This window comes from Eulemur rufifrons, chromosome 30 (assembly GCF_041146395.1).
Source record: "Eulemur rufifrons isolate Redbay chromosome 30, OSU_ERuf_1, whole genome shotgun sequence".
NCBI classification, from domain to species: domain Eukaryota; kingdom Metazoa; phylum Chordata; class Mammalia; order Primates; family Lemuridae; genus Eulemur; species Eulemur rufifrons.
In genome coordinates, this window is record NC_091012.1 from 87,514,886 (window position 1) to 87,534,723 (window position 19,838).

Here is a 19,838-nt window from a genome sequence, read left to right on the forward strand (position 1 = left end):
GCTGTGACAGTGAGGGGTGGTGTGATCCTCTGCTCCAAAAGAATGCTCAGGCAGGAGAATGGTGGATGCATGCACTATGAGCCAGAAACAGGACGGTGGGCCCCTTTTGATGTGATTAGCAAAAGCAAGCAGCTATGGGATGCACATGCTGCTCATGCCTCCCTCTTATGGCAGTGGTAGTGGTGTCTGTTCTCAGATTCACAGCTTCTACCTTGACACAGCTGCAGCAGAGATGGTGGGAACAATTCAATCTGCTGTGTGTAAGGTTACTATTAACAGATTGGCTGTGGACCGTGGCTTAAATGCTCTAACCGGGGTGGTGTAGTTTTGCCAGGGACTTGCCTCCAGGGTGGATAGTGTCCTCCCGTAAAAGATAGGCAGCTTGGGGAGAGGGCTGCTAGCCCCGCCTTGGATGGCCGTAGCTTTAGTCCTTGGGGAACACAAAAGAGCTTGCTATGGCTTTTTATAGGGAAGGGAGTGGGCCCCAAGCTCCCTGGAATCCTGGATGTGACAGGTGCTCTGTCAGAGGCAGGGCAGCCAAGTTCCCTGGCTTTATCTTCCCCTGTGGAACCCTCACTGGTATCTAGTGGAAACAGCCACAGCTGTCTTGGCAGCAACAGACAGGGGAGGGGAGGAGGAGAAGGCCCTGAATGGTGGGGAGTTGGTACCCTGGTCCCATTTATCCTCAGGGACCTTCTTATGTGCTACACTCTCCTCTCAGCTGGAAACAGCCTGCCCTGAATGCCCAAGCTCTGGGATACCCACAGTTCACCTGGGATCCACTGATCCCCTAAAGCTGCTGTGATCTGAGTGGGTGCTAAGGAGCATTGGCTGTGGATCCAGTGATGTAGAGACCTAGGGGCTGAGATTCCTGGGTTGGAACAGCTGCAAAAACACTTCCTGTCCATGAAGGGAGGGAAATGAGCTGCATCCTCCATGCAGAACCCGGGCACAGTGAACAGAGTACTACTGGGATATACCCCCTGTGCTAGCCTAGAACTGGTTTTCCCACAGCTCACCTGCACCAAAAGCTCATGCTTGGGAGCAGAGGCAGCTATGTCTGCAGGATTGGGTGGTTGGAGGAAGGGAGGCCTCCATCTCCATGTCCCTTTCAGGGCTGCCCAGCTTTAAACTCCCAAAATGGTGCCTTGGGCCAGTAACCAGAAAGGGTGGGGCCTCTTCCAGGCAAACTATGTAGGCAAGATGCTGGCTGGAGTCCTGTCTTCTCATGTCTCAGTCATACTGCAGCTTGTAGCAGGGTGGTGGGAATTGTCCTAGGAGTAGGTAGGAAAACTTGGGCTCCCCTATCCCTCCTCAGCTGGGTGGGGCTGCAGTTGTAACAGCCTGATCTTAGGCCAAGGGCAGGGCACTATCCAGCTTCAAATTCCCAAAATGGTACCTTGGGCCTGTGACCAGAGATGGTGAGGCCCCTTCCAGGCAAATATCGTGGGCAAGATACTGGGGGAAGTGTCATCCGCTTGCATCTTGGTCTCACTGCAGCTCATAGAAGGGTATTGGGAATTGTCCTAGGTGTACATAGGAGAGCCTGGGCTCCTCTTTGTCTCTCTTCAGCTAGGCGGGGCTGCATCAGCCCAAATTCAGCCTGAGGGTGGGGTGCTGCCTGGCCTCAACTTTCAAAATGGTGCCCTGGGCCTGTGGCCAGAGAGGGTGTGACCTTTCTCAGGCAGGCAATGCTGGTAAGAAACTGTGGGAAGTGCAGTTTACTCGAGGTTTGATCCCACAGCTGCCAGTTGTAGGATAGTGGGCACTGTCCCAGATGCGTGCTAGAAAGGGTAGTTTCCCTGCCCCTCCTCAGATAGGCAGGGGCTGCAGCCACATCAAGCCCAAACTCCACCCAGTGTTTAACTCACAAAGTGGTGGCTTGGGCCTGTGACAGGAAAGGCTGGGACCCCAGCCAGGCAGGCAGTGTGTTCAAGAAACCGTGGAAAATCCTGTCCGCTCACATCTCAGTCTCAAATGCAGCCCACAGCAGGGTAGTGAAAACCTTCCCAGGAGTGCATGGGAGTGCCTGGGCTACTCTATCCCTCTTCAGAGCCACATAGTGACTTCAGGCATGCTTGTGATTCTCTGGTGTCTAGGCTATCAGAATGGTGCCTGGTTCAAGATGCTCTAGGCTTGGATGCCTGTGGTATTCCATGAGTTCCGTTTCTGGAACAATGTCTCTGTGTAATCTCCAAGCAGCTCCCTACATTAAACCTGAGACTGGTGTGGGTTGGGAGATTCTCTTGTAGCCAAGATGGTAAAAGCTTGTCTTTTTGAGTGGAGCTCTGGGGGCTTTGCTCTTACTGTTTTACCATATCTAGGAGCTTCTCTTGGCTGTTAGCCAGCCCCTGGCTGTGCAAGTTGCCCTGAACCCTCTCCTTACCCACTTTTGGTGCTTCCAGTCACTTCCCTGGTGAATCCTAGTGTTCTCTCCTAGATGATCTGTTTGAAATGTGAGAATCTGCTTATTATTCTGGTTCCTCCTGGTGGAGGAGGCACATGCTACCTTTGCCTAAGCAGCCATCTTGATTCTCTGTCTCAATATTTTTTTTTTTTTTTTTTTTTTTTTTTTTTTTTTTTTTTTTTTTTTTTTTTTTTTTTTTTGAGACAGAGTGTCGCTCTGTTGCCCGGGCTAGAGTGAGTGCCGTGGCATCAGCCTAGCTCACAGCAACCTCAAACTCCTGGGCTTAAGCGATCCTACTGCCTCAGCCTCCCGAGTAGCTGGGACTACAGGCATGCACCTCCATGCCCGGCTAATTTTTTTTTTTTTTTTGTATATATATATTTTAGTTGTCCATATAATTTCTTTCTATTTTTAGTAGAGATGGGGTCTCACTCTTGCTCAGGCTGGTCTCGAACTCCTGACCTCGAGCGATCCACCCGCCTCGGCCTCCCAGAGAGCTAGGATTACAGGCGTGAGCCACCGCGCCCGGCCTCAATATTTTTAAGATGTCAATTTTTACCAACTTGACTTATAGATCCAATGCAGTCTCAATCAAAATCCCAACAGTTTATTTTGTAGATGTCAACAAACTATTTCTAGAGTTTATATGGAATAGGCAAAGATCTTGAAAAACCAACACAATACTGAAGAAGAAGAAGAAAGTTGAAGGACTAACCCTCTTCAATTTTAAGAATTTCTTTAAAGTTACAGTAATCAAGACAATATAGTGTTGCCAAAAGAATAGGCACATAGATAAATGGAACAACATAGAGGGCCCAGAAATAGACTTATACAAATAAAATATAAATATAAAATATAATAAATAAATAAATATAGAAATAAAACATATAAAAATAATAATTTCAAAAACTGATCTTTGACAAAGAAGTAAAGGTAATTCAATGGAGAAAGGATAGTTCTTTCAATACATGGTGCTGAAATATTGAATGTACATATGCAAAAAAATGAACCTAGACACAGACTTTAGACTTTTCACAAAAATTATACAAAATGGACCATATACCTAAAAACACAAAACTATAAAACTTCTAGAAGATAACATAGGAAACATCTTGGTGACCTTGGCTTTGGCAATTAGTTTTTTGATACAACACCAAAAGCTGACCCATGAAGAAAAAAGTGATAAGTTGGACTTCATTAAAATTAAAACCTTATGCTCTGTAAAATATATCACTAAGCAAATCAAAAGACAAGCCACAGACTAGGAGAACATATTTGCAAAACATATATTTGATAAAGGACTTGTGTCCCAAATATACAAAGAACCCTTAAAACTCAACAATAAGAAACCAAATAAGCCAATAAAAATGAAGAAAAGATCTTAACAGACTTTTCAGAAAAGAAGATATACTGATAGTGCTATAGACTGAATTATGTCCTCCCTAAATTCATATGTTAAAGTCCTGACCACCCAATGTGGCTATATATAGAGATAGGGCCTGTACAGAGGTGGTTAGGGTTGAATGAGGTCATAGGAGTGGGTCCCTGATCCAATAAGGTCTGGTGACTTTATAAGAAGAGACACAAAAGAGCTTGCTCTTTCTTTCTCCATGTGCACACACTGAGGGAAAGCCATGTGAGGACTCAGCGAGAAGGTGGACATCTGCAATCCAGGAAGAGAGCCCTCATCAGAACCTGAATCAACCTGAAATTTGATCATGCACTTCCAGCCTCCAGAACTATAGAAAATATAAATTTATGTTGTTTGAGCCACTCAGTCTTTGGCATTTTGTTGTGGTAGCCTGAGGAGACTAATATAGATGGAAAATTAGCATGTGAAAGGATACTCAACATATTTTGTCATTAGGGAATTGCAAATAAAAATAACAATATGAAACCACACAACTTAATAGTATTAAGCCATTAATTAACTTAATAGTATTTAGCCATTCTAATGAATGGCTAAAGTCACAAACTGTGATACTTCCATACAATGGAATGCTATCCGGTGATGAAAACAAATGATTAAACCACACAAAGACAAGAATTAATCTTAAATGCATATTGTTAAGTGAAAAAAAAAAGCAGTCTAAAAACACTACATATTGTATGATTCTAATTATATGTCAATATGAAAAAGGCAAAAATTATACAGATGGTAAATAGATAAGTGCCTGAATAGGTAAAGTACAGGAGATTTGAGGGGTCAGTGAAACTATTCTGTATTGTACTATAATGATGGATACATGACAGTATGCATTTGTCAAAACTCACAGAACTTTATAGCATAAAGATGCACCTTAAATATATGTAAATTTTGAAAGTTATTTAGGAAGTCAGGTGATCTCACAATGGAATGCAGAATATGACATAAGAAACTATGTGTATTAAAATGTATAAATCAAGCTCACTGATGAGGAGGGGGAGGAATTGCTGATCTAAGTAACTTTGGAAATAAGTAGAGTTTGTAGGACTAAAGGCAAAAGACACTGTACATAATAAACACTGCCCTCTAGTTGATAAAGTTGTTTTCCACAAGGGTATGGGCTGACAATTCTGATACTGCTATGTATGTATGCTAGAATTGAACAGTTAAGTAAATGGATGTCAGCTGGTGGGAACCAGGTTTCTTACTGTTGTCATGGGAGTTTACAGATAAGCAAAGGAAGGAGGCAGATATGCATGTGACCATGTATTAGATTTGAAGACATCAGTTTGAACTCATGGTTAGCTTAATATAGATAGAGATGGTTATACATAGAAATATTTTTATATATTTGTATATAGATGGGTTAATATGCAGACGTATATTTCCTTGCTCGGTCACCTGAGAGGGCCTAAAAGCACAATATCCCAGTGGCAATCAGCACATTTAGTGATCAGATATTTGTTTCTAATAACATTCTCCACTTAAAGGAACCAGAGCCCCTTGAAGAAATGGCTGATTCTACTACTGGGACAGGAAATATATAAGATGAATGTGAAGTATCTTATAGTGTAAAAAAGTAAGGACGTGCTAAAAAAAATTTAACCTAATCCAACCCAGTCCTAACAAAAAAACCCTGTAATGATGAGATATGTCAAAGGGACACAACAGCCAACTTAAAGAGTCCCCAGTGGCCAAAGCTAGAACGATTTGAGCAAGAAAATAAGTATTATTGGATTATAAGCTAAAATACAAAATAAATATCTTTGAGTCCATATTGGTATAAATAAATTATTGAATAAATAAATAAAATAGAAGAGATAAGTCTCCCTTACGTAGAAGAGCATAACTCCCCAATCCTTAACTGTGGGCTGCACATAGTGACTTCCTTCCGAAGAGTACAGTATAGAAAGGAGGAAAAGAGTAACTTTAGAACAGAGAAACCTGACAGACACTACCTCAGCCAGGTGACCGAAGTTGGCAAGAGTGATAAGTCATATTAAGTCCCTTGATATGATGTCATGAAAATGGAACTTTTCCTCTGTGGTCTTTCTTTTCCAAACCCATAATCCTAATATACTTATGAGAAAAACATGAGCAAAATCTCAATTGAGGGACACTCTATAAAACACTTGATCACAAAATCTTCAAAACTGTCAAGGTCACCAAAAACAAGAAAGGTCAGAGAAGTTGTCATAGCCAAGGAGACATGATGACTAAATGTAATAGGTATACTGGATGAGATCATAGGACAGAAAAAAAAAGACATTGAGTTCATCCATGTTGTTAAAAATGACAGGATTTCCTTCTTTGATGAGGCTGAATAATATTCTATTGTGTGTATATACCAAATATTGTTTATACATTCATCCATTAATGGACACTTAGGTTGACTCTATAGTTGGTCAGAGGACACAGAATTTCAGTTAGACAGGAGGAATAAGTTCAAGATATCTATTGTATATCATGGTGACTACAGTTAATAACAATATACTACTCAATAAAATATGAACTTTAATAATGTGTCAATATTTGTTCATTAATTGTAAAAATACATATTATACTAATGGAATATATTTTATAATAGGGGAAAAGCAGTGAGGGGTATATGGGGCTTCTGTGTACCATCTACAATTTTTCCATAGATCCAAAACAGGTCTATAGGCTGGGCAAAGTGGCTCATGACTGTAATCCCAGCTCTTTGGGAGGCCAGTGGTAGAGGATGGCTTGAGGTCAGGAGTTTGAGACCAGCCTGGGCAACATAGCAAGACCCCATCTCTACAAAGAATAAAAAATTAGCTAGGCGTCATGGCACTTACCTGTAGTCCAAGCTATTCAGGAGGCTGAGGTAGGAGGATCACTTGAGCCCAGGAGTTTGAGGTTCCAATAAGCTGTGATCGTGCCACTGCACTCCGGCCTCAATAACAGAGCTAGACTCTGTCTCAAACGAAACAAAACAAAACTGGTCTACAGATAAAGTTTATTTTAAAAAAATGAGAAAATGAAAGGCTATTTAAAAATACCTTGGAAGGTGCCGTTGAAGCCTAAACTGACATTGCCTAAAAGTAAGACCCTTATAAAATAAGGATCTTGTTCTTCACCCCTCCCTGTGTCTTTTTCCAAAGCCACTCCCTGAGACCACTATGGGTTCTATGTAAAGGAAGCCTTATCTTTACTTTGGAAATGTCTTTGTTGAAAGGCCTTTATCCTGATTAAGACTAATTTCACAGAGACAGGGTGGGGAACAAGATTTTAAAATGGACTTTGAATCACCAAGAGGATTATTAAAATATTCTTATTTCAGACTCACTCTACTCCCCATATTGTTCCCTCCCACATCAGGTTCCCTCTTATCTTGGTGAGCAGAGCTCCTGGCTGCATCACCATAGCAACCAATGGCTAGGGCCAATTAAGTTATAACTGTGTAATTAGATACTTAAGTTGATTATAGAGCCCAGAATATTGGATGTGGGAGAGAAACTAACAGAAATGAAAATAAGGTAGGTATTAGCTGGAGAGAAGTGGGCAACTCAGAGACTGAGTGCTGCAAACCATTTTCTACCTCAGCTCCATGGGAGCCATGAGCCTGGGTCTTAACGCCATGACATGTGCCCTCAAACATGAAACCAGAGAAGGGCACCAGGCCCCTTCCAGAAAGTGCATAGGGGATATCTCTCTCCCAGCATATCCCCTCACATCCAGCTGTGAGCATACTTTCCCCATGGTTTATTTCCAGAGCTGTATGCCCGGTGCCTAGAGCAGTGTCAGGCACATAGTAAGTGCTCTTTCTACTGCATGGCACTCCTGTCCTTTCACAATCCTTTGTACTTTGCCAAAATCCACATGCTGACCAAAAAGCAGGGCCCTAATTAGATGATGCAACTTAGGGTGAATAATTAAGAGATGCCCACATAGTGAAACCAGGAGACTAAGGAAATAGGACTTTATGAACATAGGGTTAATTGGAATGCAGATGAAGGATGAAGTCTTCTATGTGTAGCAAGTCTCATGTAACTCCTTCATAGGTCAGTAAGAAATATAATTCATATATCAAACACTTCACCTGGTTGAAATATACAATTAAATGGTTTTGAGTATATTCATGGAGTTATGTAACCATTGTAGCAATCAACTATAGAACATTTTTATCACCCCAATAAGAAACCATGTGTCGGTATCAGTTATATTGTCACCTTTTTCATTTCTGATTGAGCATATTTGGGTCCTTTCTCTTCTGTTTTTGGTTAATCTAGCAAGAGGTTTGTTGATTTTGTTTAACTTTTCAAGGAACCAACTTTTTGTTTTGTTAATCCTTTGTATTGTTTTATCATTCTCCAGTTCATTTAGTTCCTTATTTCTTTTCTTCTGCTGGCTTCAGGTTTGGTTTGTTCCTCCTTCTCTAATTCCTTGAGGTGTTATGTTAGGTTGTTAATTTGTGATTTTTCTTTTTGATGTAGGCATTTAAGGCTACGAATTTTCCCCTAAGAAATGTTTTTGCTATGACCCAATGATTTTGATAGCTTGTGTCCCTTTTTTCTTTTAGCTCAAAGAATTTTTTGATTTCCACCTTAATTTCTTTCTTGATGTAATAATTGTTCACCCACAGGTTGTTTATTTTCCAAGACTCTGTGTAGGTCTGAGTGTTTCTCTTATGATTGATATCTAGTTTTATTCCACTGTGATCTTGTAACATACATGGTATGATTCTGATACATTAAAAGTTTGTTAAGACCCATTTTGTGGCCTAAGATATGATCAGTCTTGGAGAATGTCCCATGTGCTGCTGAGAAGAATGTGTATTCTGTCATTTTGGGGCACAATGTTCTATAAATGTCTGTTAGGTCCATTTGATTTAGAGTTTGGTTTAAGTCTGTATACAGGCATACCATCCTGAATGTGCCCGATCTCATCTGATGTTAGAAGCTAAGTAGTGTCAGACCTGGTTAGTACTTGGATGGGAGTTTGGTTTAAGTCCATTATTTTTTTATTTATTTTCTGCTTTGATGATTTATTGAGCTCTAACTATTATTGAGGTCACCAGCAATTACAATGGTACTATTTATTTCTTTGTTTAGCTTTAGTAAGATTTGCTTTATGGATCTGGGAGCTCCTGTGTTGGGCACATATATATTTAGGATTGTCATGTCTTCTTGTTGAATTGCTCCCTTTACCATTATTTAATGACTATCTTTGTCTTTTTTTTACCTTTGTTGGGGTATAGTCAATTTTATCTGATATGAGAATGGCTACTGCTGCTCTCTTGATTTCCATTTATGTGAATTTTGTGTGTCTTTGTGGTTGAGATGTGTTTCCTGGAGACAGCAGATAGCTGGGTTGTGTTTTTTCATCCATTCAGCCAGCCTGTGTCTTTTTAGAGGAGCATTCAGTCCATTCACATTGATAGCATTGATATGTGGGATGTTTCCGTTAGTTCCTTATAGCTTTGTTTTACCTCTTGTTCTATTGGTTTTTCAGGAGTTGTGAGTTTTGTGGGTTTTTTAGGTGAAGTTACACTGGTGGGTATTTGTTGTGCTGATTTGTGTGTAATGATGTTCTGAGTATTTCATACATAGCAGGTCTGGTCATGGCAAATTCCCTCAGTGTTTGCTTGTCTGGAAAGGACTTCATTTCTCAGTCTATTGTGAAACTTATTTTTGCAGGATACAAAATTCTAGGCTGGCAATTGTTCAGTTTAAGTCAATTGAAGATGGGGCCCCAATCCCTTCTGGCTTATAAGGTTTCCATTGAGAAGCCTGCAGTTATCCTGATGAGTTTTCCTTTGTAGGTTTTTTTGATGTTTTTATCTTGCCGCTTGTAGAATTTTCTCCTTCATTTTGTTTTTGGCCAGGTTGATTACTATGTGTCTTGGAGATGATCTATTTGCTATGAATCTTCCTGGTGTTTGATGTCCATCTTGTATCTGTATGTCTGAATTCCTGGCAATACCTGGGAAGTTTTCCTCAATAATTTCCTCAAATAGGTTTTCCATGCTTTTAACTCTTCTTTACTCTGAGGGATACCTATAATTTGAATGTTAGTTCACTTGAAAAAGTCTAATATCTCTGTCAATGATTGCTCAGACTTTTTTATACCCTTCTCTGCCTCTTTGAATGACTGAATTATCTCAAAAGCCTTGTGTTCAAGCCCTGAGATTCTTTCTTCACCTTGGTTTAGCCTGTTGTTAAAGCTTTCAGCTGCATTTTGAAATTTCCTGAATGACTCTTTCATTTCTTTAAATTCTATTCTTTCCTTTCTTATGTTGTCTAGCTCTCTAGTGATTTTTTTCATTGATTTCCTGAAATATTTTTTTAGCTTCTTTTTGTTAGTTCTCAATTTTCTCTTCAATTCCAGTCATTTTATTTGCCATCCATGTTCTCAATTCCATTTCTGTGATTTTAGCAATTTCCTTGTGGATGGACTTTACTATTGTACCTCCGTTGTATTCCCTTGGGGGTGTTGAACTATTTTGTTTCTTCATGTTGCCGGGATTCTTTTGCTGGTTTCTTCTCATCTTGTTTCTCTTCTCTCAGATCTGGGTTAATAGGAATGTAGGGAACCTGTTCTCCTTTACCCTGGACTCTTGCTAACCAAGTCCAGGGGTGATGGCTGCTCAGGGCTGGAGGGGTCCTGAGTGAAGTATTGAACCTTAGGGAGGTTCTGCTGGCCCATTGGTAGTGGTGGGGATTCAATAGTGTAAGGTCTTGGGGTCCAGGGACAACTCTGGAGTTTCAGGGGTAAAGGTGCAGGCCCGGAGGGAGCCGTGGAGCTATAGGGGCAGAACCTTGGCCTCAGGCACAATGAGAGCTTCAGAGTTTGCTCTGGGGATTTTAAGTACAGAGCCACACCAGCATGGGGACTGCTGATGCTCAGTCACATAGGCAGGGGTTGCTCTTGGTGACCCAGGTTCCATGTAAGTGGGCCAGAGCTGCTGGTTGGTCAAGGTTCTCCCCCCACACCTAGGACCCCCCTGAGGCAGTCACACAAGGCTTCCTTAGAGGTGCCTGTAGAATCTGAGGCATGCTCTCTGTTCAGCTTCCATGTTGGCGACAAGTTGTGCCCAGCCCCTGGTCACAGGGCTCAACATGGGAAAGCACCTCTTCCCTCCCCAGCCTGGCAGGGATGATGCTAAGGTTACTGCTGGACGGCTGGGTCCTGAGTGGACCTGGTTCCATGCACCAGAGCAATCAGGATGTTGTCAGTTGCAGAAGCCTGGGATTGGTAGGTACCAGATCTCTGCTGTCCCTGCTCTCTGGTGGAATGTCTGTGCACAGACTCTAAGAAGCTCCCTGATCAGCCCAGAGGTCTGCAGTGGAAGGGGGAGACCCCTCACATTGTTGAGCTGCCTGTAACTTTTGTTTCTCTCATAATAAAGTGTCCCCTTGGGTTGCCTCTATCCTGCTGTCTTCACCTCTTCCCAGCAGTGTGAATTGTATTGGATCTCCCAGTTTATTCTCCAAGATGGTGGGGGTACTCACAAGTTTGAGTTGGTAGATGCCGCGATGAGCTATAGAGTTGTTCTCTCTGTCAGTGGTTGATACTTGCAGGAGAAAGCCTACTACTGAGATGTTCTTTTGTGCTGATAGTAGGAGCACTTGAATGCCCCAGGCTTGGACAGGGGCCCTGTGTCTCCCAGGGGGTTGCTTAATCTCCACTACTGCAGAGCTGGGTGGAGGAGCAAGGCAGAGTATGGTTAGGTTGAGGGAGCCTGAAAGGCTTTCCAAAGCCTTGGCAGGGCTCAGAGGTGGTTTTCTTGGTTGCTAGGGGGAGCCGCCGGGAGGAATGTCAAGGATGGCTCTCCAGACTGGGAGGGCTCTTGTGGGTAAGGGCCCTATGCTTGGTTGCTATGGTGCCCCAGGCTAGGATCTTCCCCACTGGTGAATCTGGCCTAATCCAACAGTGCAGCTTTCCTGCAGGGGTCGGGGGGTGATGGACATTCTCCTAGATTGCCATGTCTCAGACCCCCCACGGTATTCTCCCATCAGTTCTGTCCATATGGGCTCCCTTACCACTTGAGTCCAGCTCGCAAACCTCTCCCCTGTGTCCCCCAGCAACCTGCTCCAGTATAGGGGACACGGATCCAGCCTGCGTGTCTGAGCCACTGGCATGCATCTCCATGAAATGCTGACAGGCAGGGAGTTCCCAGAATGGGCACTCTAGATTCACTGCAGGTCCTCGAGGGGACAGGGATGGGGCCCACTCTCTGTGGAAACCTCAGCCTGGAGTATGTGTCAGCTGGGGAGAGGTGGCCACTCACCACCACATTCTTGGCTCAAACTACTCTCCCAGTTACAGTGGGTAGGGAAGAGGCCACAGTTCCCCAACAGCCAGAATGCTTGAATGTGCCATGCTTGGTTTCCTTTGGCTCCCTGGCCTGGAATTTTCCCTGCCAGAGGACATACCCTAATCCAGCAGTGCAGCTTTCCACTGTGGGGGGGAGAGGAGCACTCTCCCAGATCACTGTGTCTCGGAACCCCACAGTATCCTCCTGTCGGTTCTGTCCATGTGGGCTCCCTCACCACTCAAGTCCAGCTCCCAAACCTTCCTCCTCTATCCCCCAGCATCCTGCTCGAGTCCAGGGGGCATGGGACCCAGCCTGCACATCTGACCCACTGGCATGCATCTCTGCAAAATGCCGGTGGGGAGTGAGCTCCCAGATCGGGTGCCCTGGGTACCCTGCAGGTTCTCTAGGGGAAAGGTGTAGGCCCCAGTCTCTGTGGAAACTTTAGACTGCAGGACATGCCAGCTGGGGAGAGGCAGACACTCCCCAAATTCTTGGCTCAAACTGCTCTCCCAGTTGCAGTGGGTGGGAAAGGGGCAGGGAGGAATGAATCTGAATTGAAGAAAGCTGACTCACCGTCCTCTCGGGTCACTATCCTTGAAGGGGAACCCCACATACAATGTCCAAGCTTTGGGATCACGCAAGTTCTCCCTACTATTCCGTGTTTGCCACAGTGCTTGGGCTCATGGGAGTGGAAAAGCTTCCAAGAAATTTGGTAGCCTGCTGGTCACCAAAGGAGTGTGGGTGGGAGAAAGGGATCCCCTCTTACCCCTTCACTGGCTCTGAGCCTCTCTGGGTTTGATCCTCGCTGATATCTTTTTTCCTTTATCTTCTTCCTTCTCTGGCTTTGCAGTTTTCCTCCATGAGGTCCACACCAGGCTCTGGCACTTCTCTCTATGATCTACACCTGAGCTGCATCTCCTCTCCCCTCTCTCCTTTATCTGAAACCCTGCTGTCCCTCTGGGATAATCTGGCAAGTGATGTCTCTTGTCAGTCATCTTGCCTCCCTTCCCTCTCTCTAGAATCCTTGATATTTACAATTAAACTGCTCAAGGATCTCCCATTTGAAATTTGAAATAAATAACATTTCCTGAATCCCATATCCTTGAATAGCTAATTCTCTATCTCTCCTTTCTTTAACAAGCAGTATCTTTGAAACATATTATTTCATTCCCTATCTCTGTCTTCCTCATTTCTTATTGAAATTATTTGACCACTCTCTATCCATGAGAGGTAGAGTGAGGTTTTTCTGGGATTGGGTGTTGTGATGACCTAGAAATGCTATTATACTCCCCTACCAAACTATCCTCTGCCTCTGGGAGTGTCTCAAGTGAATTCTGCACACAGGTAAGAATAACCGTATTACAATCAAAATAGTCTTCAGTCATTAACTGAGGTAGTGCAAAGGAGTATGCTTTTCAGTGCTAATCTCTGGTATCAGCTGAATTGGAGCATTTACTTAGGCCTAATTTAGACATAACTCTTGAGATATATAGCCCTCTGATTGGCCTCATGGGAGAAAGAACTTAAAGAACTGATTGACAGCCAGGCGTGGTGGCTCACGCCTGTAATCCTAGCACTCTGGGAGGCTGAGGCGGGAGGATCATTTGATCTCAGGAGTTCAAGACCAGCCTGAGCAAGAGCAAGACCCCCGTCTCTACTGAAAATAGAAAGAAATAGCTGGACAACTAAAAATATATAGAAAAAATTAGCCGGGCATGGTTGATGCACGCCTGTAGTCCCAGCTACTTGGGAGGCTGAGGCAGAAGGATTGCTTAAACCCAGGAGTTTGAGGTTGCTGTGAGCTAGGCTGATACCACGGCACTCTAGCCCAGGCAATGGAGTGAGACTCTGTCTCAAGAAAAAAAAAAAAAAAAATAGAAAGAAAAGAAAACTGAATGGGCATGGTGGCCTTTTAGGGAATGATGATAGATGTGTCAGGAGAGCAGGCTGTATCATCACTGATACATCCAGCTAAATAGCTAGAGGAGGTAGAGATCAGATAGGCATGACCAGGCCTATTACTGACAAGGCAAGTTTTCCTAAGATCACCTCAATATATGGAGGCAGGAAGGACTAAATACAAATACTTTTTGGATACATTTTTTTTTTTTTGAGACAGGGTTTCCCTCTGTTTCCCAGGCTAGAGTGCAGTGATATCATCATAGCTCAATGCAACCTCAAACTCCTGGGCTCAAGCAAACCTTTTGGATACATTTCTAATACCTTAACTATACATTTTCTTGATGACCTGGTTGCTTCTTATCTCTCCAGCCTCTTCTCTGGCAACCAAGCTTCGTGCAGCATTCAGCCATTCTGAGACACACATCATTTCTCATATGATCGATGCTTTCTTCCACTTCTCAGGAATCTTTCTAGGTAGAAGTATCTTTTATTTCCCCTTCAGGCTCTTGGGGTTAGGGTTATGTCATATATCTTTCATGTCTCACCTAAGAGGAACCATTCTGTGAAAAAATTTAGCAGTCATGGAATTACTCCCTCTCCCTTGTATTGTTATACCTTCCTCTATTTGTACTGGACACTGAACTTATCAGTTTGAATTTTAGTTACCTGGGACCTGCATGGCTTATCAGTATATGATGTTCCCTATGGATCATAGATTATGACCTCATAGTTTCAGGGCTTATTGTCTACTTGACAGTAGCTAAGTTGAATCACTCCACCTGAATTCACCTGTACTTCAAATCCAGTCATCCCAGACAACCTCAGGCAGTACCATGACTAAAAAGGTACTAAATCAAGGGCTCAGATTATAACCCCAGGTTTTGTTTTCTCAAAGAATCTCCCTATTTTTCAGAGACTGATATCTAAGCTGTTTTGAGGTATGACTCATGGTATCCCTAATAAAAGAGGGAATTCCTCTACTAAGCCATACATAAAGCACCTGTTCTTGGGCTTTATAACATTCTATGCACACTTTGAACATACTTAATATGTATCTCCTGAACCTGGTCCCCAAAAGTTACACCCTTCTTGCTGCTCTCTGCTAGAGGAAAGGAATAGGGAGGCAGTGTGGTATAAAGAAAATCCTGAATATGATGTCAAACATGGTTTTTAATCCCTCCTCTGCCACTTACTTTGTGATGTTAGTCAAGTCACTTCTCTCTAAACATTAATTATACCCTTTTTAGTTGTGGATGATAATTTCTAGCTACCATGGTTATAGAAATAATTAAATGAGATATCTCAAGTGAAATGCCTAGCACAGCCATAAGGAGGTACAAAGTGCTGAATGGAATTTCTAATTCCCTACCTGATCTCAATGACTTTTCTCCTAGGAATCTATATTGCAGACCATGGCAGTGTCTAGTGAATGCCAGAAATCAAAGGATATACTTCAATGACTGGCACTCATCTCCTTTGTTATTCCAGGAGGTCTCCCAAGGTGCCCTGGACTCTGGAAGTGGGTGGTTTTTGCTTTCCTCTGGACTTGTCTTCTCTTTCTATGAAGGGGCCTGAAGCACATACACCATTCAGTCTGTACAACTGTTTCTCCCAATTTCTAAAGCTTGCTCTAAGCACTCTTGTTCTATCTCTGAATTCAGTCTCACAGGAGGACACATGGCTTAATGCTATCTTCAAAAGGAATGCATACTCTGAAGTTCCTTGCTAAACTCTTTGCCCAGTCTATAATTTCTTGGTTACAGGGTCCTTATTCTTGTGTGATTTCTCCCCTAAGACCCAGTCTTTCCTTGTAGGAACCCCCACCCCAGTTGAGAGGCCATCCAAAGGATCAACAATTGACATTTCATGAGCACATTGAATAGCTCAGGCCTTCTGTTCTGGGGTGATGAGCACCACTTAGTCAGTATACCTGTGATGACTCACCCCAGTGAGATTTAGTTTCTTTCAAGATGGTCCCCTTGCTCCTGCCCCTAAGTGAAATCCATGCCTATACCCTGCAGGTCAGAATACCTTCACTGTGCTGCATTCTTGCTGCGGATGAAGCAGACTCTCCACTAGGTGAGTCTGCAGAACAATTTTTTGGATGCCTTCTCTGAAACCAGAGTCAGGGAATAAAGACTCCTCAGATGTCTCTTCTGGCTCACTCCTCTTGGATTCCCTCTCCTTTAGTTCCCATATTGTTTTGCAGCAATTCCAGGAAGAGCCGATGATGATGGTGATAGCTGTCATTTATTGAGCACCAGCTATGTGCCAAGCACACAGTTCTGAATGTAATGAGAATCGTCGTATTTAAGGCTCACAACAAAATTGTGAGTCATGTAGTAACATTATCTCCAATTTATAGTCAAAGATTTTAAGGTACAAAAAAGGTAGGTATCATACTAAAGTCACCCACATTGGAAGTTATTGAGACATGATTCTAATTCAGGTAGTCTAGTCCCAGAAGCAACTGCAATATACAGTGAAATGGAGAAATAATATATTTCACCCTGGACTCAGTAGAATTGGAGCTGACGAGTTCTGCTCATAAGAGCCAATTACTAAATAATCAAGAATATTGTGAGCAGGGTGTTAACTATAAGTAACTTGAAATCAGTGATGTTGGGAGTATTTACACCATTGAAATTGGCAAACATCACACATCAAAATGTTTCTTTATGTCTTTTTTTATGGAGCATCAGTTTACTAACTGAACACTGCCCATGTGATCTTAAGAAAAGATAAGGACAGGATAGGACAGTCCCATAGATCGTTTAGGAGTCTTAAAAACTCAATCACATTTCCCAGGCTCTGCTTCTGTTGCCCTGGAAGAGATTCAATAGAAGCCTATTTTAGGAGATGAGGCTGATTAATATTTATGGACGAAACACAATGTCCAACACAGGAACACAACAGCCCCCATCCTTTGCATACTTGTCAGATATTTTACTTCAACACATGCTATAATCTCTACAATCCAGTGGTTTTATCTTTCATTTAAAATGTCTATAGTGTTTAAAATATTTTAAAATAGATTTCTATCTGAAATAAAGATACTTAAAAATCCCTTAAACATTTACTCATATATTTATCGTTTGTAAAGCTCTTTTTCTTTCCTGCATATATAGACTTCCATCTAAGAATCTTTCTCTTCATCGATCCTGAAAATTTTCTTTAAGCATTTATTTTAGGCAGGCTTGCTAGAGAAAAAAAAATCTCATCTTCTATATCTGAATATATCTTTATTTTGCCTATCTTTGAAGGAATTTTTGTCGCAAATGGAAATCTAGGTTGATAAGATTTTGCTTCTAGCAGTTTAAAGATATCATTCCATTGTGTTCCAACTCTATGGTTTCTGATGCAGAATTAGTGGTGAACTTACCATTGTTCTACTATATATTATATAAGGTATCCTCTTGTAGCTATTTAGACTTTATTTTGGTTTTCAGGAATATGACTATAATGCATCTCTGTGTTGTTTTCCAAGTATTTATCCTGATGAAATTCCCATCTGTTCATGTATGTTGTCTGCCTTTTCCACTAGATCCTTTAACATATTAATCATAGTATTTTTAAAATTGGTCTTATAATTCTATCATCTGGATCATCTCTTGTCTATGTATATTAACTGTTTCCTTTCTTGACCATGAGTCACATCTGTTGGCTTTTCCATACATCTAGTATTTTTAAAATGTATGTTGGACATTTATGTAAAATAAAAGTAGAGATGGAAATAAAATAATACTTCTAGAAAGGGGCATATCTCCTCTTCTGCTGGGCTACTAGTATAAAGTGCTAAATTAAGATCTGTATTTTAGCTGAAACTGTGCTTTGTTGGAGCATTGGTTAAATTTTGTTCCTCATAGGCTTCAAATATTTTGAGACCAAGATTAGGATACAGAATGTTCTAAAACAATTATCAAGAAACTTGACCTAAACCACATTTATAGAGCACTCCATCCTAAAATGCAGGTTATACTTTATTTTCAAGTGCATAGGGATCACTCATCAATATAGACCATATGCTGGGCGTAGAACACACATGATATATATTTTAAAGTATTTAAGTCATACAGAGTTTGTTTTCAGAAAATAATGGAATTAAATTAGAGATTAAAAACAGTGAGATATCTAGAAAATTCCTCAATACTTAGAAATTTAGTAACACATTGAAATAACAATGGGTTAAGGAAGAAATTGATAAGGGAAATAAGAAAATATTTCAAATTAAATGATAATGAAAACACAACCTATCAAAATTTGATAGATGTTGCTGTAAGGGTTCTTGGAGGGAAATTTATGGCTTTCATGCCTACATTAGGAAAGAAGAAATTTTTTTTTTTTTTTTTTTTTGAGACAGAGTCTCACTCTGTTGCCCAGGCTAGAGTGAGTGCCGTGGCGTCATCCTAGCTCACAGCAACCTCAAACTCCTGGGCTCAAGTGATCCTCCTGCCTCAGCCTCCCGAGTAGCTGGGACTACAGGCATGCACCACCATGCCCGGCTAATTTTTTCTATATATATTTTTAGCTGTCCATATAATTTCTTTCTATTTTTAGAAGAGATGGGGTCTTGCCCTTGCTCAGGCTGGTCTCGAACTCCTGAGCTCAAACGATCTGCCCACCTCGGCCTCCCAGAGTGCTAGGATTACAGGCGTGAGCCACCGCGCCCGGCCAAGAAGAAGTATTTAAAGTTAATAAACTAAGCCTCTACTATAAGAATCTGGAAAAAAGAGCAAATTAGCTGAAAGTAGTAGAATGAAAAGTTTAAAGAATAAGAATGAAAATCACTTAAATTAAAAATAAATAATACAAAGTGATTTCAGGAACATGGGAATGGGAGAAGTAAAACTGTCCCTGTTTGCAGACAACATGTTCTTATATATACAAAACACTAAAGATTCCATTTTAAAAAACTGTTAGAATTAATAAATTCACTAAAGTTGCAGGTAACAATATTAACATACAAAAATCAATTATATTTCTATACACTAACAATGAACCCTCTGAAAAGAAAATTAGGAAAACAATTCTATTTATGATAGCAGCAAAAAGAAAAAATATTTAGGAATAAACTTAACCAAGAAGGTGAAGGACTTGTATACTGCAAACTACAAAACATTGATGAAAGAAATTAAACAAGATACAAACAAATGGAAAAACATTCTGTATTCGTGGATTTTAAGACCTAATGTTGTTAAAATGTCCATACTACCCAAAGTGTTCTACAAATATAATAAAATCCATATCAAAATTCCAATGGCAATTTTTATAGAAATAGAGAAAACAATTTTAAAATTCATACAGAACCACAAAAGACCACAAATAACCCAGTCAATCTTGAGAAAGAAGAATAAAGCTGGAGACATCACACTTCCTGATCTCAAAATATATTAGAAAGACACAGTAAGCAAAACAGTATGGTACTGATGTAAAAACAGACATATAGACCAATGCAACAGAATAAGAGCACAGAAATAAATTCACACATATACTGTGAACTGGTTTTTTACCAGAACACCAAGAATACACAATGGGGAAAAGATAAATAAATAGTCCTGGGAAACTGGATATTTACATGTAAAAGAATGAAATTGGACCATTGTATTACACCATTCACAAAAATCAACTGAAAATGGATTAAAGGCTTAAATGTAAGATCCAAAACTGTAAAACTCCTAGAAGTATTAATAAACAGGGGAAAAGCTTCATGACATTGATCTTGACAATGATTTCATGGATATGACACCAAAAGCACAGGCAACAAAAAATAAAAATAAGTAAGTGGAACTGTATCAAACCAAAATCTCTGCACAGCAAAGGAA

General features: G+C 41.3%; 1 long non-coding RNA gene across 1 annotated transcript in view; it reads left to right on the top strand.

Moving 5' to 3' along the window:
- LOC138378451 (uncharacterized) overlaps nucleotides 1–19,838 on the top strand; it is a 67,696-nt gene that overhangs the window by 25,982 nt on the left and 21,876 nt on the right. The window lies entirely within an intron of this gene.